Source organism: Carassius carassius, chromosome 20 (assembly GCF_963082965.1).
Source record: "Carassius carassius chromosome 20, fCarCar2.1, whole genome shotgun sequence".
NCBI classification, from domain to species: domain Eukaryota; kingdom Metazoa; phylum Chordata; class Actinopteri; order Cypriniformes; family Cyprinidae; genus Carassius; species Carassius carassius.
The window spans coordinates 30267254-30290489 of NC_081774.1; the positions used below are offsets into that span (position 1 = coordinate 30267254).

The 23236-nt window shown below is 37.1% G+C and overlaps 1 pseudogene; it reads right to left on the bottom strand.

Annotated features, from left to right (window-relative positions):
- Positions 1-3549: 3549 nt before the first annotated feature.
- Positions 3550-23236, bottom strand: part of LOC132096845 (protein Wnt-9a-like) — a 32809-nt pseudogene continuing 13122 nt past the window's right edge.

A 23236-nucleotide genomic window follows, 5' to 3' on the forward strand; every position in this document is an offset into this window, starting at 1 on the left:
GAAACTGTCTCCTGTTCAGTATCTCTTTCTTAGTCATCTTCAGAGCTTTACAGTTCCGCTTGTAGAGGAGCCAGGCGTTAATCACAGCTAGGATGATGGTGTGCCAGAAGATGTTAATGTACCAGCGGCGGGATTTGATGGGGAACTTGTACTTGGCAGCAAATGACTCCAACAAACCCACACCTCCCATGAGTTTGTTGTAGGTACCAACGATGCAAGGCCTCTCAACATCAATGATGGAGCTTGACTACCAATGGGACACCGGTGAAGTAGTTGTCTGCGAAGATCTTGTAGTTTTGTCCCTCTGGAAGTGTGGAGGTGAGCTTCATCACCTCATCATCACAACATCACCTGACAGTCCAAGATTTGGCTTGTCGTATTCCATCTATTCAATCTACACACCCTTGGTACGCATCAAAGTCACACAGCATGCCAGAGATTCCAGTTCTCACCCACAGTTTGAACCCCCATGGGTGTGGCTTGCCCCCCAAAAATCCAGAACATTCAGAGCCTGTTTTTCTATCTTTCAATGCTATAAACTGCTACTTGGGCAACACTCATAAAAAATCTCAGGATCATTTAGAAGTTTAAAAACAAACAAAAATTTTAGATACCGCTCTAGATGATGGAGTTTCAACTACCACATTTAATTTATTCCTGTGTTTAATTATGGTCTAAGCTAAACTAAGTACAAATTTAACAGAAAAGCACATTTAGAACTTAGTTACAATGAATCATCATGAATCAGTTTAAATTTAAATTTGTGGCCATGTGAGAAGTGCAGTGTCCTTATGTAATGTGTAAGGAGCACAGGCTATTTTGACTACCACTCCAATGTTATAGAATTACAACATAGACTTAACAAAATCTAAATCAAATTTGATTAATGTTTACCAAAATAATTAAATGTGTTTGTATTCTAGACATTGTAATAAAAACAAAAAACAATTTGTAAGGAATTTTTCTTAATTGGATCTTGACAAATCCAGTCATGCAAAAAAGGAGATGAGCTAAACGCAAAGTTTGCAGGTAGAGTGAGTTCATGGCCAGATGACTGGACCTATAAACACTTCTTCTATCCAATAGCATTGTGAGGACAAATAATAGAACCCATTAACTATGTTGTGGCGAGTGGGGCGGGGCCAAGAGCCGTGGGAACGGGGCGAGGCCGGTGGAGTGGTTGGAAATGAGCGATACCTGCTCAACCCACCGGTCTCGAGTCCCACGGAGGAGATGGAAGGATTTAAAACAGGAGCGACAACAGTGAAGCAGGAGAGAGGACCAGGTCTGGATTTTAGTTTGTGTTTTGGTTTTGTTTGTGCGCGGGAGTCGGCCGTGAGGGGCTGCCGCACTGTTTTGTGTTTATTTTATTATTAAAGCTTTCATTTTGATTGATACATTTTCATTAAAGCCTTCTTCCCGTGATCGTGGAGTTTTTAATGCGTTACATTGGTGCCGAAGCCCGGGAGAAGGAGGGACACGCTGCTGAAGATCCCTCGCCGCTGTGGTGAATCCACGGTGCCATCGAGCAGGCGAGGAAGTGTGCCGCCATGGACGCTCGAGGCGGTGGGCTGGAGTGAGTTGCCTGGGAAGGGCGAGCTCGCTGCCGGCCGCCCGCGATGTGAAGGGGCGGCTGCTGTCCGTGAGGGAGCGGAGGAGTCGGCGCCGTTCACCAGGGGGCCGGAGCCTGGTGCCTCCGTGAAGGAATCCAGAGGAGCAGAGAACGGGGGACTCCTGCCGGCTGCCCAAAACCGGAGGAGCCGTCGCCGTCCACCGGGCGGCGGAGGAGTGTCGTGCCGTCCACCGAGGGCCATCCAGTGCCACCGCCAGGCACTGCGAAGGAGATCACCCAGCTGGTGGAGGGCCGAGCGGCAGCGTGTCTGGGAACCGGAATTTTATTTTTTTTTTCTCTCCCCTCTCTCATCTCTGTCGCTCCTCATCCTTCCATCTCCTTTTCTCTCGCCTCGTCTGTCCTACCCCCAGGTTCCCGCAGGTCACCGTGAGCAGTCCCCCCGGAGGGAGGGGGAGGAGTAGAGCGCAGTCTCGGGAGTACCCCGCGCCTGCGAGGGGTGATGGGGGTATGTGGCAAGTGGGATGGGGCTGAGAGCCGTGTCCTTCTTCCTGTGATCATGGAGTTTTTAATGCGTTACATATGTCAATGTGGTCTTGAGAAGAAAAAAAAACATTTGCAGGCCCTTTTTTAAAATTGTTAAAAGTGATGTTGTAATTCTGCAACAGTAGGCTTTACAGGGCTAAATAGGCTACATATTAAAGCCCTATATATTCATTTTCAAGTAATTAAATAGATATGAACAATGAACATGCGATTAGTTCACTAATGGCTTAAATTCATGACTATTAAATGACTAGATAAATCTTTAGTAGGGAGAATCCCTAGGGGGAGCTAATAATTATGTGAATTGCAAAAGTAAATTTTCTGATACCAAGTAACATTTATTAGTAATTTTCTTATGTTCTTAGCACATGAGTGTTATTGAGAAACTCAGAGCTCTCTTACTATAAGGCTTTACACAGCTGGGGAAGAACTCAAGGCTGTTGACCCAACAAAAGTCCTCAGTGGGGAGTTAGTATCATAATCTGGCAAAGTTCTTTGACTTCTGATTCAACATAATCAGAGATTCCTGAGTCATGTCAGCATGATATGGAACAGATTTGCAAAAATGTGTAAGCAAAGAGGTTCATATAAATGCTGTTCTGCTGTTTTATATTTTACAAATCATTGTAGGACTTGGTACAAAGACATGTCAATATTATTTTACAAATGATGCAACTGTATACTTGATATTTTTCCCCCCATGTCTTATCCATCTGCCCAGATGTACATCTTCCTCTCAGCTCACCAGTTCTCACTAATTACATCTCTGGTGGCAACAGTCTCAATCCCATCCTCCATTACAGCCAGACATTGGAAGATGCTATTCCAGCAGGAGTTTGAAACGGATGGCTTTAACTGAATCAAGGTTGAGAACTTTGCTACAGATATGAAAGCCATTAAATATAAAGTCATTACAGAAATCTGTAATTGAAAAAAGTACCTTGAGACAGCTGTTTCCTGCCTGTAATTAATCTCCGTTTCCCCAAAATAGGATAAAGACAAGAACAGGAAACTGCGACAAAACCATGTTGATCAGTTTCATGTTCCCAGTTCCTTGATGACGTCTTTACACTTGATTGTGTAGCTTTCCCAAATTTCAGAAGAAAGGAAGTCAGTAAAAGACCAAAAGGTTTGTAATATCATGTTACATGTTAACCTGCCAGCATAGGTTACTTTTTTAACAATGAAAATATAATATAGCTGAATGAAATCTAACAGAGCCCAAAGGGGTTTCTAACTAACTAGCAAAGAGGATTACCTTTGGTAATGCTGATCAGATTTTGTTTTTTTCTTCTTTTTTAATCGAATATTTCTTTATTTTAAAGTTGATCACCCAGATAAATTTGTAATTTCTGATCATTAATTTGCAGATAAATGAAATACCCACATCTAAACTCCTGTAAAATCAGAAACACAAAATCTCAACATTCTTTTTAAAACTTTTTAATTATTTTCAGATTTATTGCCTTTGTTATACAAAGATGTTAAATAACTTAAATACATTCTTACCAGTCATTCATGATCAGTTTATACCTACAAGCTATACACATGAGGTAGAGGAAAATAATTTAGAGGAAAATAGTTTCCCATAAGACAAGAAAAAGTGGACAAAGATAAACTACTGAAAAAAAAACTCTGCCCTTAAAAGAAAAAGAATGCTTTTAATAGTTACAGCATTGCACAAACCCTGACAAAAATCAGAATAGTGACCAAGCCATTGGAATTTATGGAAAAAATTACTGTGAAGTATCTGCATTCCACTCTCAATGAATGTAGGTCTAAAACAATCAACTGACTTTCTAGTTATGTTTATTTCAAATAATCAACAAAATAGTATAAAATAGTATAATATTTTACAGCCCTTATGCTACAAATGATGAGATTGCTACAGCTAACTGGGACATGTATAGTCTTATTGTGGGTTGTAGTTTTGCGTTGTTTAAATACTAAATGTTGTTAATCTTTGGTATACATTCCTTATATTAAATAAGGACAAAGATGCACTTCAGACATAGAAGTGGAACTGAATTTTAGAGGGTTTGTATTGTTCATTATTTTGGGGGAAAATGTTTTCTTTCAACCATGGGGAGCAATTATGTTGTAGAAAGAAAATAAAAACGTATACCTCAACCCCAGAAAGCAAATATCCAATTACAAGTCAAATGCTAGACAGAGAAAATATATAGAAAATCATCTTGAACTTTACAAAATGTACAATTAACACATGCTCATAAAACATTTCAAAATAAGTTATAGTTTGTCTCTGTGTCCATTTTTCCTACCAAACACATTTTATACAAGTTGCATTGGAAAGTAAGCAAAAGGAACCAAGACAGCAACAAAAGAAACGTATAACATATGCTTTCACAATGCCTTCTGTCAATGAAAAAAAAAAAATATATACATATATATATATATATATGTATATATTACTGATTACTGAGAACATGCAGCATGCCAAAAATGCAACTTTGTGTGATATCTACATTGTTTTTCAGCATATTTAGTGAATCAGGACAGACGTGAAAGGGCAGCTGAGGAGAACTGAATCTTATATGCATGTCATTACTGTTTTCTGTTCACTTCTGCTGTGGGCAGACAACATGACTGGTGAAAAACTCGGCATAGCCATTATGGTTTCCATTTAGCGTGCTAAAGTCTATGTTTATGTTTCCATGCATTCTTTAATTGGCAAGTCTCTTGCCATCAAATAACGATTTGGAATTCAGCTCGTTACTTTAAATGAAAGAAAAATTAAATCCCTTCTCAGACAGAATTATTTCCTGCACCACTTGGTTTTTATATTCAACACTTGCAGCAAAATCTTGACTAATTTTCTTCTTCTTAATATTAATGTGAAGTATCAGCATTTTTGTTTCTCTCATGACAAATATATGACCATCCTTACTTGAGAAGCAGAAAGTCTTAGATCTAACATAAAATTACACAAGTAAATGTGTCTTGTTTAAGATTATTTTACAATGGAAAAATGTAAGGTCTACTATGAAAAGGTGTTTTGTTTTTTGTTTTTTTTGTTTTTTTTTTAGTGCTGTCTATTTATGTAGATTACTTTTTAGTTGAGCATTCGCTCATCTTCAATGCAACACCAAATTCCTCATTGAATTATCCATCAGATGTTTCAGCAACATTTCATCAACAATTAAAAATAAAATTTGCTTATTTAAAAATTTGACACAAATAAGATCAAATACAGTGCTTTCCAGATGATGCATACTTTCACAGAGATCTATTAAGGATAATTACGTAACATTTATTTACAAAGCACTGAACTTGGCACTTCATAAAAAGTTTAAAAGAAAAAAAACATTTGAGTTTTGAATTTGAATTTGAACTTTAACGTACCTCTACTTAGCCAGACAGGTCTAAACATCTTTATTCTGGAAACTTCTGTCCAAAAGCCGTATGCATGTGCCTCACCTTTGTCTGTATGCCACAGGAACATAACCATAGCTATTTACAACTTTAAAAAAATTACATAAATAAATAAATGAGCTTCCAAGCTTCAGTGCGTGAATGGTGCCATCTTTCTTGTTGTCTGTCTCTCACTCAGTAGTTCATTCACACTAAACTAAAAAATAAAAGCATATATAATTAATTCATATATATTTTGTCAAACCTTGATTTCTTGTTTTGTATTTACACGATGTGGATCTCAACAGAGTTTGGCGATCTGAATGGAAAGTCATACATTTGTGCTGTCACTAAACTGACAGCATTTAAATTGTTAAAAGTCTGATCAGAAACTTAGATCCTGTCATTTGGTCACACAGCACATTCTCCATGCAGGCTGTTATGTTACATAATTTTCAAAAATACGGTATTTCATTGTTTATATTTTACAATAGAGATATATGGACTTCTACATCCATATAGTCATAAAAATATGCCATGACCAGCCTTTTCACAATTGTGAATAGATTCAGTGAAACTGTCATTTTCGATTAACATGGTTATTCATCATAAATGTCTGAGTAAAAGTTAACAATGTGACAAAGAGAACCACATCCACATGAATCAGCAGCTGGATGGACAGATCTGAGTCAAGTGGAAGCCTAAATCATGGAGACTAACGCTCCTTTTGATATCTCTGAGATTTATTTACCATCCAACGGTGCATAGTGGTTTCACTTGTTCCCTGAACAATCATTTGTAGAGTTGGTTTAAGGCCGAGTTAAATCTTAAATAGACTGGCAAAGATTTCCTCTGTCAAACAAAAAGAAAAGAAAATAAAAAACAGAAAGGAAGGAGAAAGTCCTTCCATGCAAGGACTGTTCCTTGAGATGTTCCATAAATTATATCCACAGAAGAACACAAATCAAAAAAAGTATTGCTTTCCTAAGGGCCTTGTCGAAGAGAATTACAACACAAAGTGAATGCAAGCACACAAACAATAAAACATTTGTGTGGTTAGTGGTTATTTAACATACTCAGATAAGTGGTGTATATTATAGAATATTAATGTAATTTTATCTATGTACATATGCATACACACTCTTGTGTGGGTGTAGGATACATGTGCATGTAGAATAAATCTGGCGCCACCCATTTTTTCATTGCGAATTCCGTCTCCAAGTTGGAATTAAGTCACATACGAACACATGCTCTTTCACGTACTCTTACGGCTTGAAGCTATTATTCAGAGACTGTCAAATCATTGGACAAACAATTGTCTGTCCAAGACTGGACTTCACTGCTGACTGATATCTTGGCAGACAAATTACTCCATGAAATGTTTATTCGAGTTCCAAGGTGTCTCTCAAAGCTGTAGACCATTCCCTTAGGCTTGGTATATTATACAGCTTTCACGATGCTCCACATGGAAAACAGTAAAAAAAGGCCCAGCAAAACCTCTCAAAAAAGTGCTATCAACTAGTTTGATGTCCTTGAGACCGTTCCCCAAACCAGGACAACATGTCACTTCTCCTCTCTTTTTGCCTTCCACTCATTCAGACTGGTTAGAGATATTCTGCATGGTCGTGATGGTTTTACTCCTTACAGGTGTAAACCTCTTCTCTTTGTGTGCACTCTTTGCATTCGACGTAGCAGCACCAGCGCACCTGGCACTGACACGGTCTCGTCACCACCCGGCTCTGAGTGTTGTGGCCCCGGCCGCAGCAGATGGCCTCACAGTTCTTATCCTTGTAGCATTTGCGGGCCATTGTGCCTGACGAATACTTACTAGGCCTGCAAAAGCTCGGTGAGTCCTCGATGTGAAGAAGGTCAGAGGTGCGGGGAATGAGTTCAGTTCGAGGGCCTGGAGAGGGCTGCTGCCCCTGGGATCGGGTCTGGGAGATCTCCCCCTCCCCAGTCGCCTCGTTGGAGGGGTTGACCACTCTGACTGAAGTCTCATAGCGCTGCTTGAGCTGCTTGCCGATTTCGTGGAAGGGTGCCAGCTGCCTCCAGCATGTTTGCACAGTACACGATCCCGAAACCCCGTGACACTTACAGGTGGTCTCCACCCCCGCCTTGATCACCTGTGCGGGACCAATGTTAAAAGCAGTCAGACTACACACATCAAAGGAATTACATTCAAGATTTTTACCAAAACATCAACATTTACATCTCCAATTATCTCAGCAGACACAGCACAGCCCGCTGCAACACATCAAAGACGCGGTAAGTGCGGTGTTTACCGAACCCTTATGTTGCCCCTCCTATTGAAAAATCTGTATAGGTCAGTTAAACAGATGGGTAATGCTATTTACAAAACAAGTATTTCAAAAGCACATTGAGGCAGTGACTTTGATGTTCCCACATATTTTGATTGCTTTCAACCAAAAACCGAAGATATAATACAGGCCGCTGAGGAGTAGGGCATTATCATCATTCTTACCTAATTGCCGTAATTTAGTTTTTTATCAAATTCAGCATCAGTTGACATTAAAAAGCTGTGCTTTAAAATATGTCAGTTATATACAAATAAAAAAATAAAAATAAAAAGGTTGACCAAATATTTAATTATTATGAAGCTTTCATCTCAACTCAAAGTGAAGGCGTATTGATGTTTTTATTTTTAATTAAAATATTAAATATGTTAAACATTTATAAAAAAAAATATGATAATATGGAATATGTGGGTTTTATAAAGATATATGCAATAGAGTACAGTATAATATATTATTATTTATGTTAAAACATTTTTGTTCTTGAATTTAAAAGTACTGGTGGCATATAGTTTACAAAATACAAATACAAAATGTTATAATTGTGAAATAAAACATTGACACACAATGAGTGTTTTTAACAAGTGCATACTGCTAAAGCAAAAAAACATAAATCCCATGTCTTCATTGCTAATTCAGTTTTATGCATGGCCTGACCTAGCTATGACACACAACATTTGTTACTGGTTATGTTGCATCACACTGCGTAGCCCCTTTGTGAAATTGCGTCTTGCTCAACGTAGATCTATACTAAACATTACAGTTTTTTACAACCCTTATTTTCACTAATGTCAGAACCTTTTTATTTTTTAACAGCTCTTACAACAAAACTCACAATCTTTCTCCAAATGCTTGAATACATCACACAAAAACCTAAGCTCATTTGTTCATTGAACTAAAATCACCTATTCAAAATAACACAATTTACAGAGTTTTAGAATCACTGGGACACATTTCATCACATCAAAAGTACAAAATCATCACAAATTTGTCCCTTTTTGTAGTGATTTATTAAGTCTAACACCATTTGGGTGTATAACAACATCTAATTATTTTGACAGTACTTTGTTTCTGTTTTTTTAGTAGAATGGGTTTCATAATGCTAGTATTCTAGAAATGTAGTGAATTGCTTTCTTATTCAGTTCTGTATTATGTTTAGTTTTGAACTTAAGTTGAACAGTTTTGAAGAAAGTATATAAATGTGCAAATTGGCCTGTAGGTAGGTAGGTAGTTTTGGCGGTGGTTGTGTTTGAGTAAGAGAAGAATTCATTTAATTTGAAAGCTGTAGTCATTGAATACATTTTGTGCCAAAGCAATGATAAATGATCCACAGTTTAGCCCACATAGACTGCTGTTGTGCTCACTCTGTGAAAAAGTGACCTAAGAACTAAGAACTGAAATGGGTCATAAGGATTGTAGAAACTGTAATATTTCAAAATACATCTGACATGACTGTTGATGTGTTTCTACGATGATTACTTTCATTACAATGATCTAACTATCAATTGAAACAACTGCTCAAATTGATATGTTACTATTGCATTGCACTTAATGAATAGTTTTAGGAATATTCCATCAGGAAAACTTCAGGATAACAATATTTGTTAACACTTTATTTTATAGCGTTCTGGTCAATGCAAAATATTACAAGGACACTGTAAAATAAAGTTTTAACAGATCCCGTAATGCATCTTCTTACTAAATTAATAACAGTATATTATGTGCGGTTTCATGCAACTAACCCTAAACCAAACCCTAATTCTAACCCTAAGTACATGTTGTTAATTAATATTCCAAATGTATAATAATTACACTATAAGAAGGACAAATTAAAATAGATGTTTTCAAAAAAATAGAATAAAATATTGCAGTCGTTCAATCCTTTATTTTGCCCTATTTTTGCCATTATTTGATTGTTTTAAGATTCCACTGTCTGTAGTATTCTCTCTACTAAAATACAGTGTTTACAGTTATGCATTTATGCAGTGCCATAATTAAATGTGCATCACATATTTTATGTAAATGATGGTCAAATAACTACACTGTAAAACTTTTATTTGCTATCTTGTGTGTGGGTGAAATTAAGTTTCTATGAAATTTCATAATACACTAGTAGACCCAGTGAATCAGAAGGTGATAATTTTCTTTAAAGATATGAATGCACAATGCAAAATTGAGCAATGAACAGCCTGTGTTACCAATGATGACCGTTTTGAGTTTTGTGTCTGAAGTTATGAAAAAATACATCAAGTTTCTAAAAATTAGTGTCAATGTGAAATGTTGGGAAGAAATGTAAAAGTTTGCTTGTACAAGCATTTTTGATGGATGAGTTTTGTTGATTCTGTGAGCTTTCTAAATTTGAACAACTGACAGAGGTACTTAAATTTCACATTATGCAGAGAGCACTACCGACCACAGCGTTTGATCCATTCAACATTTCTGTAAGAAAGTGAACTTTAAGGTAAGCATATAAAAGGTGCTGTCTGGACATTTTGTGTTAAACAAGTGGTAGACTAGTTCAACAGAAACTGCAAATCCACCACAATGGAAGGAGAGGAAAATGTGTAACGTCAGCTCTAAAATGCAGGTGATGCCGAGGCTAGCACATTCCAAGTTTGTTCTCCATATGGGATTTGACCCCAAACCCCGTACACCTCCTTACATGTGCAGATGGACCAAAATATGCAGTGCTGTAAATCTCTTATCGCAGACGAAATGGCCTGAGGACGACTACTTGAGATGGACTGAGCAAAGAGGGCAAGTCTGCTGAGCACTGCTGTAATTTATATTCATTCTACAACTAAAACGAACAATATGAGACAATCTATTGGTGCCAGACCTGTAGTTTACTTTGGCTCTCTGTTATGGGTCTTTTTATGTTCCTTTTTTTACTCTTAGGAGGGCCTCAATGTTACCTCGGCTCTTTCTCTTACAAGAAACAATGGAAGACTTGGACAAACTTAGTGCTCTTTAGACTGTAAGGGAAACCTAACCTTGATTAATGGGCACTTGTTATAAATTACTGAATTAAATAGCCAATTTCAGTGATTTAAAATGGGACCTTTACGGACTATTTGAGTGACCCTAAATAATTTATGAAGCTGAACATTTAACCACCACAGAGAAAGAACGAAAGCAAGAAAGCAAGAAAGATAAATGATACAATCACCTACTTTACAGTATACCACATGCATAACTCCGGGTTTCTCATGCATGTTTCTGTCGCATAACATTTCCCACACTATTTATAATTCCCATGATCCCCATACTTTTTAATATATCTTAGCAGCTTACCTTCATTCCTACATTGCTGTTGTGCATATCTATCCGGGCGCGGAGATCCTTGTTGGATCTCTTCCCCAGGAAGTCTTTGACAAATTTGTTGCTGTACTTGAGGTTGTCTCCACAGCCTCCCCATTGCCAAGCCTTGCGGTTCTCCAGATCAGGAGCCTCGTCACAGGTGCAGCGCTCCATGCGGCCAGCGCTGCAGGCTTTGGCCATGGCGTGGGTCAGGCCTGCTGAAGAGATGGCATAGAGGAATGCCGTCTCCTTGAAGCCTGTGAGGAACATGGAGATTACGAGGCAGCCAATAGTTCATTCCTGACCTTCAATCCTATGATTTTACAGAGAATGCTAGTAACAGTTCCAAGACCCCCTTGCACTTACTTTTGTTCAGCAAGGACACATTAAATGAATCAAAAATAACAGTGAAGGCATTTAAGATGTTATAAAAGATTTCTGTTTTTGCACAAATAATTTGTTCATCAAAGAAACCTGAAAAAATGTAAACTGTAGAAAAAAAAGTATCACACGCAGTTTCATTTTATTTTGATAGTCCTCTTTAGACAATTTACTAACCAGTCATTTTGAAACTACATGTCAGCTAAGGGTACGTTGACAAGACAACAATGTACAGTACTATAAAATTAACTATACTTTTTTTAACTATTAAAAATATTTTTGAAAAGTTTCTCAGGTGACAACTTTGCGAAAAATATCCCTGTTCTCATGGTTCTGAAAACGACTAAAATGCTGTGTTAAGCATGCCAAGCCAGTAGCTGGCGATACTCATGCATAAAGAAACTCATGCATGCCTATAGACTAAACACATAATACCTGTGCACAAATTCATGTTTATATAGTTTAAATGGGACCCTATTTCAAAAGTTTGCGTTTTCCTACACAGGCTCATTGGAAATACGTGCCTCTTCCTACATTTCTGCACAACTAAAAACATTTACCGATACATACAGTACAAATCATTGCAGTTTTTAATTGAAATGAACACTAAAGGCAGTAAAACTTATTTCCAAAAAAGCCTTATTTTCGCACAATTCCTGCACGACATTGTGTTATGACTTCAAAACAACTCACATGCTGTGAGATTTGAAAACTGATTCTTTTGAATTTGCATCACATATACAGCTTCACATTTCAGGGTTTTATAATGTAGTAGTTACTTGGTAGCTCATGCGATACGGCGTTGCACTCGTGAAGTGAACCGGTACAGTCCCGTAAAACTACGGTTCAACAAAACAGCTCAAACCTGCATAGAAGGAAGTTAAAAGGGCACAGTTGCAAAAGCAAATGGGTTTTTTATATCACTTTTGCTTTCGGTAACACTTTCAGGTAGGTTTAGCGTTGGGTTTGTGGTAGAGATTATTTCCGACACTATAGGGCATTAACCTTTTTGGGCGACACTCCCCAGATAATAAAATTCTGAACTGCACCAATACGTGCCTGAAGCTATGTTAGAAAAATTACGCAATACGTTTATCAACATAATAAAAATGTGGCCACAGTCACGTATTGAACACAAATGTTGAAACTGGGCAAAATGTGCAATAAGGCACGTAATATCAATGTTGCAGAAACGTCGTGACAAGCACGTATTTTCAGTGAGCCTGGGTTGGCATTTTCTGACTTCCAAAGTGCTGTTGTCATGTAAATAAATGGTTTTCAGTTGAAAACAGTGTTTTGTAAACAGCCTCTAATTCTACTCAGAGTATTAGACTATTAGGTTAGGGTTAGAATAATAAGCTAACTTTTACTTACAAAGTTACTTATAGTCAGTAAACCATGGCATTGTAAAGATCGCACACTTCTTACCCCTCTTTAAAATGTTAGCCCTGTAGCGGCCCTCTAAGGTGCAGTTCCATCTCTCAAAGCGGAACTGGTACTGGCACTCTAAGGCACTCATGCTGATGGCCTCCATTAGAGTCTCAGCTACGCCAGGGTCCCGTCTGCACATTCTGCGCTGTTTCTTTTCCAGTTTGAGTCGATCACACAGCTTGTAGTGCGCCTTGCCCGCCCTTTCATCTGGCTGTGAACTCAGTGGCAAAATGGACAAGGGTTCATTACCTGTTAGCCTACAAGAGAGACAAATACAATCACTGTTACTAAGGAATTGTTAAAAGGCCAGATAAGATGCATCTACCATTTAGAAAGGGTTGTCGCAAATATAGACAAGTCCAAAAGTAGACAATCATTTCATATACAGACCATTTTTGCTCTCCAATACATTTACATTTAATGCAATACAGTTATTGTGACATAAATGTACTGTATCATGGTATAAGACATTTAAAGTTCCACCAATCCCTAATCCTAGTGTTTGCACACATTGAGCCAAGCTGTTTGTTTTGGCAATGCACGTTCAAAGAAAAAGAAATCCCATACATAAAATCAATTTGTCATCTATTGAAGTTTATATTGCTATTTTGCAAGTGAAATGGGCTATACATACAACTTTTTTCTGAGGAGGACTATATATTGTAATACCAATGGACCTAATTTTTATAATAGGAAAATGTTTACACAGCAAAACCTCCAGTGTTAATTTAACACTCTGAGTGTGGACTCATATAAACACTGAAGCAGTGTTAAAAGTAACACTGAAGCAGAGTTGAAGTTAATGAGATAATTAAGAAGTTAATTGAGTTATGATTGAGCATTATTGAAGACACCTGATGTTAACAAGCAGAATCACCAACCGAGAAAAATCACAATTTGTGTGTCACCATTATAGTGGTCCATGTTTGCTTTAGTTGGGATCTTGACCCTTCAGTTATTTACTTTAGACTTTGTGTGGCTGTGGTTACTGAGTTATAACATACAGACAAACCACAGCAAAGGCAACCTTATGGTATTGATTGTGGTTTGGACTAATTCTTATGGAGTGACCTGAATGCCTGAGTTCAGGTTTCTTTACTGTATACATAAATTAAGTGAAAAAAGTAAGCAATCCAGCATTTTTGACATAATATGACATGTTTTTAAAAGTTAGTTTTACATAAAAAATAAAAAATAATCTTTAGTTTAGACACATAGACATCAAAAATTAGCGTGAGCATCACAACAATGGTGACCATCAAAAAAGCATGTTGTAGCCAATAAAAAATCTCATCCATGGCTCCCATCATGCATTGCGGCATGAATAAATTATGATCTGAACTGTCTTTTCAGCTTTTTATTCTAACTATATTTCATTTTTGCTGTTTTTATGTGAATTTTTAGTATCTAGTTTTGTGATGTTCAGAGTAGATCTGTTTGTCTGAATATGCTGTTTGTTACCATTGTTGAGATTCATACGCTGATTCTTGTTATCTTTGTGTGCCTAAAATCAAAAATTTTAATACACAAAAAATAAAAAAATCAGAATCACTTGGAAAAGATGCCTACAAAACAGCCAGTATAGAAAATACAGACTCTTTCATTGTGGAATCAAAGCTATTACAGTAATTAATGGAAGTTTTACTTAGAGAAAAGAGTTTAAATGAGTTCAGTAATTCAAGTCAAACAACAATTACATTGAAACATAATCTTCACCACCCGATGACTTTTGCTCTTGGCTTGCCAAACACAATTTAAAATTAAAAAGTCACAAGCCAAGATCCCAACTAAAGCAAACACTGACCACTATAATGGTGACACACAAATTGTGATTTTTCTCGGTTGGTGATTCTGCTTGTTAACATCAGGTGTCTTCAATAATGCTCAATTAATTTCTTAATTATCTCATTAACTTCAACTCTGCTTCAGTATTACTTTTAACACTGCTTCAGTGTTTATATGAGTCCACACTCAGAGTGTTACATTAATCAGAGCACATCACTCATCAATAACAAGCACAGGGGACAAAGCTGCATAAGAAACTTTTTTGCTTTTTTAGATGTGTGTGTGTGTGTGTGTGTGTGTGTGTGTGTTTCTGAAATTACAGCTGTTCTTAATCAAGTTATGCCAATTCAAACTTTGATGAGCTGATAAGCTCCAGAGGTTGACCCATAGGTTTATTAGTTTATACTGGCACCTTTCCAAAACACAACTGATTGTGTGGAATATCATATCACAGTATATGGGTCAAATACTGCCAATAGTTAATATAGATTAATAAGCCTTTTTGTGCATTCATAGAATATATAAATGTGTGAAGCAAGTAACACTGCAGAACTGCAAAACTGCTATGGTTTTTAATTAATAATGCAACACATATACATTAATAAGTTCAAAATGTGAAAATACATAATCTATGCATAACACTGCAAACCGTTGCAGCTTGAATATTTTTATAAAGCCATGATATCGCTCTTTGATGTTTGGATTGTCTACATCAAACTTGAACTTCACCAAACCTCAATTTTCCTACACAGTAAAATGCCACATTTCTTTGTGTAAGCTTGTGTTGCTGATCTCTCTTGTCTGTATGTGAATGAATGGAAGTAAAAGGAGCACAAAGTGTGACCATGTCTTAAATGTGATACTATCACAGTCCAAACAAATAGAAACTACTATAATTAAATAAGTGAAAGGACAAGCCTGAATGAAAAATGAATGAGGGGAGCTTTGGGCAGTTTTTATGTGCGTCCTGTCAGCTCGATAGCAAGAATGAATGGTTAATGTTCTCAAATGTCTAATTCCATATGGAAAACACAAGCCAAACAGAGTTTCCAAACTTTGGGAAGTGGTTCCCAACACAGTTCGAAAGTACACATTTTGGACGGCTCCCTAATCAAACACACCTGATTCAGCTCATCGTCTTGTCTCAAGACTTTTTCAAGACCTGAGATGTTAATAGGTTGCTAGGTTGCTCAAGTAAAAAGCAGCCAAACCTCTATGGCTTTGTTTTATCCCTCACCAAAGTTGGAGGGGTTGTTCAAATCCCTAACCCTAAGAATTAACAACAATCAAAGTTATAATAACACCAACAATAATCACAGAAATATCAGCAACCAAACTAAGAACAAAGAACAACACATATACTTATTTACCAGTATATAGCCAATATCTCGTGTTTTAGACATGGTGTAGGCAGCATGCGATGGAGCAGCACCTCTTTTGTCAGTTTATTTTAGAGCATGCAAGCAGAAAACACGCTGGCTGGGTCTGCCGCATAGCTGGCGAAGTCTGCCGCATAGCTGGCGAACATCTAACCAGCATTCTGCGGTTTGTGACGAGGAGAGCTGAGAGTTACTTTCATAACACATACAGGGGACAAGACTGTCAGCTAATGACCATATTGGTCACACCAATTGACAGCACTGGCAGGGCAGTAGCTCATTATGTGCAATTTCTGGGTTCCTTTTACACATTCAACGAGAGGCAGAGGAATAAATGGATTTACAAAACTCACAGACTCGGGTCTTAAAACACATATGTTATTACAGTGAAGATTATAGCTTTAAATCTGCCACTTTTGTCTCCTAATATAGTTGCTGGCTATTATTAACTCCAACCTAGGGGTTGCCCAGAAAACATAGAACAACAGAGCAGCAGATGTTGATATTAATGACAGCACTGGAGGTATTCTGCTCTGATCACTTTAATGTAATGTTGCTGAGGATGTCAAGACATTTTTGTCATGCAGCTAAACTTCCAAACGTACACGCAATATATTCTGAGTTCGAAAAGGAGCTGCCTCATAAGGAAATCATGACACAGAAAAAACATGATGTTTATTCAGTTGCTTTAAGGTGACTTCATGCAAAAAAAAATATATAAGGGGGTCCACTTGTGTTTTTATTAAGTTGTAACCTCCAGGCTTGTTGTGAGATCTGGTTGACAAAATGGGGGAATTCTGAGGAGGGGAAAAAAAAGAGTAGCTTCAGCTGCTTTTCCCAGGAATTGGCTTTTTTTAAGCGAATGTGTGGGGTGCTCAGCAATGACCACAAAGTTCTTGATCGCTTCATGAATGAGCTTGACCTATGTGGTCACATACTACCTGCCGATATCGTCTGAACATTTTCGAGTCGAGTTAATTATGAGGTGTATGCCAAAATGCTGTCTTACATTATTTGTCATCTCTTGAAAACACGAGGGGTTCAGGTTTTTCGAATAATTTGCTGTCAAGGAACCGCAACTGCATAATCCAATTAGGACATTAGACACGCTTGTGGCTTGCCTGTGTGATCCTGTAATATCCTGGCTCGCAGAGAGACCACCCTCAACGTACCAGCATACTGTATCTTTCCATTACAACTACATCTTCATATACTGGCTATGATATACTTGCAGTTTCTTCTTGTACAGCTCAGACGTGAAGGCAGACTGTAAGTGTAACCTCAGTAAGCAAACAAGTGTGCAATGACGCTTCTGCAGAGAAGCTGACAAAATAAAATATATGATGCAAATGGTTATGAGAGGAGCCAAAAATACAGTCTAAAAGGTTTCATTCCAAGTACTTAAGGGAAATTCTGAACGCATAACACAGATTTAAACAGGTCTGTGAGACATTTCTCTCGGGAGCCCTGACGAGGCATTTGTTCAGCATGTTTAAATGAACACAAACACAATCTTTGTAAGCTGAAACTAAGTGTAAGGAATCTGTTTACTGCAGCAATTTGACATCTATTGACAAGTAAAGGAACAGAAACTAGGCAAGCAAAGACTTGCAAAGGCATATTAACAACACCCACATCCATAGTTTATTTTATAATGACAGTTTATCCCTCTGCAGCACAGCTGTGTTTAACACTACAAGTGAACTTATTAATATATATATAACAAATAAATACTAAAGGGACACATTTGGTACTAACTGCAAAGTGTCCATTGTTTAATTATTATCAGATATCACAACAGTAGACACAACAGTTAAACAAAAGCTTTAAAATAGATGTTTTGTTCACAGCTGTATTGACTTCATACTTTCTAATGACAATGCCTGAAACTTTAGTAATGCAGTCATTGTTTAAGGCCCAAAACATATTGTACCAAATGATGAAACACTTCTAGCTACACAACCTTAATTGCATGTTTCAAAATACCATTCATTATGCAACTTTCTCTAAGTACTTGTTGCCACAATAGCTAATACAGTCTTCTATTGTCATTTTTCTCTTTCGAGTCAACTACTGTCACTTAAATACAAATTTCGTGAATAAGGTTTATTTCTGGCCCAAAGCAAAACTTATGCATTTGTGCATTTACCCTTCAGTCCTTTAAAAGGGATTAAGAGATCATTATCTGATAATATGCAGACCAGAGATATGTTGGGCTATAAGAATTGTGAAGAAACTGACAGATAACACCGAAACAAAACAGAAATATCATGTCTGGCCTCTGAGAAGTCTTTGAGACTTGCTTCTATCTAAAACACAAAAGCTACTATGGAACTGGAGAGCTGCCAGAGACACTGAGCTCCACTAATCCCTGGGCTACTGGCGATGGCTCACAGCCCAGTATTTTTAGCCTTTTACCCAGAGTGCTGGAGGGCAAGCCTGGATGTGTGAGAATGGAGAGCAGTCAAGTATTCAGGCTTTTGAAAGATGAAGTCACCTCAGCTATGTGTGTGCTTTTAGCAAAACTGTATAGATTCGACCGACCGCTTACCGTGTGTACAGTATGTCAATAGAGCCTAGCAATAAATCTTACATTGAAGTTTTATCTCTGGACAAACCTTTGGCTTCTTCAAGCAATAGATCACCCAAAAATGAAGCTTGCCATTTCATTATTTACTAAACCTCATTCAGTTCCAAAACCATGTTATTTCCATAGAACATAAAAAAAGAGGATTTTGGAAGAATCATCACAGCTTATTTTCATTACAAGATTTTATTAATGGTAAATCTTCCCCTGGCAGCAACTGTAAAATCTTATTCTCCATTCTGCATATGTAAAATAGTTCATGTTATGGTAACTTTATGGTAAAATTGTGTTTCAGTTAAAAATAACAGTTAAAAAAAGGAATACAATTGAAAAAAAAAAGAAATACATAAATCATATATATATATATTTTTTTTTACTTTCCAGCTTGTCCACATGCACATTTTAAAGTAAACCAACCAGCTGTTTTTACTGTTAGACAGGACTTATTAAGAACTTACTGTAACTATAAAGCCTATGTATTGAGTGTTGCAAAACTTCTATCAAAAAGACAATTACCTCTTTTAAATTTAAGGTAGGACTACACCCAGAATAATCAGTGTTATTACATCTCACATTCGTATGAATGATTATTAAGAATAATTGTGTACTTGTCAGCATGGCAGTGAATGAATGTTAAAACCTTACAGGTTGTCACTGCTGTCAAGGCTGACTCCACTCAACAATATGTCTGATGCTACATTATTATTATTATTATTATTTGAAATTTTTTTCACAAACAAAGTTTAAAAATATATAAAAAATAAAAAACATCTTTGTAGCAAGTACTAATTGCACAACAGGTCATAATAAAAATCCAGTTTTTTTAGATGACCACTATCTGTGTATGTGTGTGCATTTCAGAAAGAGATATGTCATTTATGAACATCAGATTGATCAGAGATATGCATCAGTAGAAAGGAGACAGGTGGTTTTGTGCTACAATAGAATTTGCTGCCAATACGGTAAATATAGGGAGAAAAAAATGGTAGGGTAAATAATAATATCTCTTGTTCTTCCAAATCAGAAATGTTCAATCCTGCTTTTAGAGATCCACCTTCCAAGAGAATGTAGTTCCAGCCCTGCTCTAACACACCTGTCATTTTCATGTGAACTCAAAGACCTTGACTGACTGGTTAAAGTTTGTTTGATTAGAGTTGGAACTAAACATTGCAGGAAAGCAAGGTTATGTCTAGAACCTCATTCTTTTAAACTCTTGTGAGAGCCATGCTTGCTGCTGCAAGGTTAGTGTTATGGGTCTCTACAAATATACTGTACACAGGGTACGGATGTGAAACTCCCATCTGCAATAGAAGACTAATTTGCCTAAAAAATAAAAAATAAATAAATAAAATTGAGTTCCAGAATCAATCAAAAACAGACTAGCTTGCTATGTTTTCTGAGAAGTGAGCTGAACACATCTGACACATGCAATTTTAAGACAAGAGTGTAGCCCTTTTTTAATAATCTGTTCAGAGGAAGGCAGATGGAAATATAACAGCTTAACAGTTTAACTCTATAATGTTCAAAAAAAGCACCAACCAATATCAACCCACCATATCAAACCAACATGGTGAGAGAACCGACTTTTAAACGAATGATATACACTGATCAGCCACAACATTAAACTGCTGAAAGGTGAAGTGAAAAACATTGATTGTATCATTACAATGGCATATGTCAAGGGGTTGGATATATTAGGCAGCGGTTGAACAGCCAGTTCTTGAATTACATGTGTTGGACGCAAGAAAAAAATGGGCAAGTGAAAAGATCTGAGTGACAAGGGCCAAATAGTGACGGCTAAACAACTGGGTCAGAAAATTTCCAAAATGGCAAGTCTTGTGGGCTGTATGCAGTGGTTAGCACCTACCAAAAATGGTGCAAGGAAGGACAACCAGTGAACCGGTGAAAGGGTCATGGGCGCCCAAGGCTCACAGATGAACAGAAGCCTACCCAGTCTGGTCTGATTACACAGAAGAGCTATTGTAGCCCAAATTACTGAAAACTTAATGCTGGCCATGATAGAAAGGTGTCAGAACACACAGAGTCCCCAAGATTACGCATGTCGACCGCTGAGCATCTGAATTGAACCATGGAGCAATGAATGAAGTTTGCCTGGTCTGCTGAGTCATGTGGTCTTTTAAACCAGTTGGATGGTTGGGTGCATGTCTTGTTTACCTGGTGAAGAGATGCATTGTCGGAAGAAGGTAGGATGGTGCGTTATGCTCCTGGTATTTATGTTACTCTGACATGCTCCACCGACCTAAAGACTGTTGCAGACCACAGACACCTCTTCATGGCAGTGGTGTTTCCTGTTGACTGTGGCCTCTTTTAGCAAGATTATGTACCCTGCCGCACTGCAAGAATTGTTTAGGAATGTTTTGAGGAACAAGAGTTCAAGGTGTTGCCTTGGCCTCCAAACTCCCCAGATTTCAATCCATTTGTGTAATGATAATTTCTGTAATCTAATACATGGGGGCCTCACCTCACAATTTACAGGATTTAAAGGAATGGTTCACCCAAAAATGAAAATGATAATTTACTCACCCTCAAGCCATCCATATATATGCCTTTCTTCTTACAGATGAATACAATCAGATTTATATTAAATAATATCCCTATTTAATGAATGCCTTCTAAAGTGAATCAATGGGTTTTTGTAAAATAAAATAAAAATCCATATTTACATATGATGGTGTTTGTCTGAAAAAAGTAAGGCACGTACACATAGGATGGCTCGAGAGTACATTATGAGATAATTTTTCATCTTTGGGTAACTTTTCCTTTAAAGGGTCTGCTGCTATTGCCTTGGTGTCAGATGCCACAGGACACGTTCAGGCTCTACGAGCTGTTTTGGCAGCACAAGGGGGATTTGGGCGGGTGGTTTTGTTATTGTGGCTGATATAGTGTATACATCAAATAAAATGAGGAACTAAGGTAACAGACGTGAACACAGGAAATGCGATACAAGGATGTAAACTATATTTAACATAAATAAAATACTATAAATAAGAGTATCTGGACACTAAAAAACCCAGAAAACACATGTCCAAAACCCTTATCGTGATATGAGTCATTTTCAACCATAATAAAGTGTGGTCTGTGTGGTCTGTTTACCGAGATGTCACTATTTGAAATGAAATGATTTCATATGGCTTATTACTTTTCTAAGAGTAAAGAACTGTTTACTCTTGCCTCAAACAAAACAGATTAATATTTATATTTTAATAAGATGTAAATGCATATTATAGATCATCTTGTGAACTATTCAACCATGTCAATGTTTTGACTTGAAAAAGATTGAGCTCGTAATATTTTTTATTAAAATGTCATAAATTGGTCTTCCAGTAGAAACAATAGACTTACATTGGAAAGTTCAGGAAATGTCTCTGCTACACAAAATTAATTCAATAAATATACTATAGCTAAATCTAAATTTGAAGGATCATTAGCATTGTTATATAACACCATATTATCCAGCTCTAAAAAGTGTTCTATTATGTTAAAGATTTAAGACATTATAGGCACAAAGAAAAACGTGTATTATGAAAATTGTTATACAAATAAATGTGTCATATTATGAGTCCCAGAACATTTAAAGTTTTTATTACAGGTGTTCACATACGCCATGAGATTGTTACAGCACTGGTGTGTTCTCTTTAGGGTTGTATGATTTTTCTCCACTTGGCTTTTTCCGTCATGATACGTTTTTTTGCTGCAGTTCTGTCACTCAGCACTCTGGTGCTTGTTTGCCCGTTTTTTATAAGTCATCACTTCATATTACCCATGACATAACCGTCATATGCATTTTCCCTGGTGAGGGTTGAAGTTTAATAGTTCATTACACACTCTGGAGGTTCTTGCCAGGTTCCTTAAAGTTGTTGGTTGTTCTAAACTCTGTAGTCTGTGTGTTCAGCATATTTGTGATTAGACCTCGCAATAAACTGTTTATGAATAATGGATGAGCAGCAGAGTAGATTTCAAAGATGAAACTGAGACACAGGGAAAGCAACAACTCTATGCAGTAAAGAAAATTATGCATTTTTCTGTAAACCCGCCAAATACTAACGCTACTGCATGCCGACAGCACATGACTGTAGTGGTTCTCACATGTTGCACCAAATTAATGTTATGAGTTTTGGTCATACGTCACTTGAGGTGAGTTTGGAGCATCAGGTGACTCCTCTCTCTTTTACCTCGGGTCCCAGCTAAGGAATTTCACCTTAACAGTAAAAAAAAAAAAAAAGTAAAAAAAATTTAAACAATCAAGGAAGTAAATAAATTGCACATTGGAAGAAGTTTGTCAGCTGTCCAATCTGACGGATTTCTACTGTAAGATATCTGCAACTTGTATAGCCTCTTTTTGTATTATCAACACAATTTTATTAACAAAAAACAGACAATAGTAACTAACACTGCTACGAAATTAATACCTTTTTCTGGATACATTTCCTTCATTTCCTTCTCCTCAAGAGCTTTTTCTGAATGTGAAAGACATCTGTTTATGTTGTCCACAGAAACACGATCACACTGAATTGCAACTTTTCCACACCGATCTGTGGAAATGGGGTTTCAG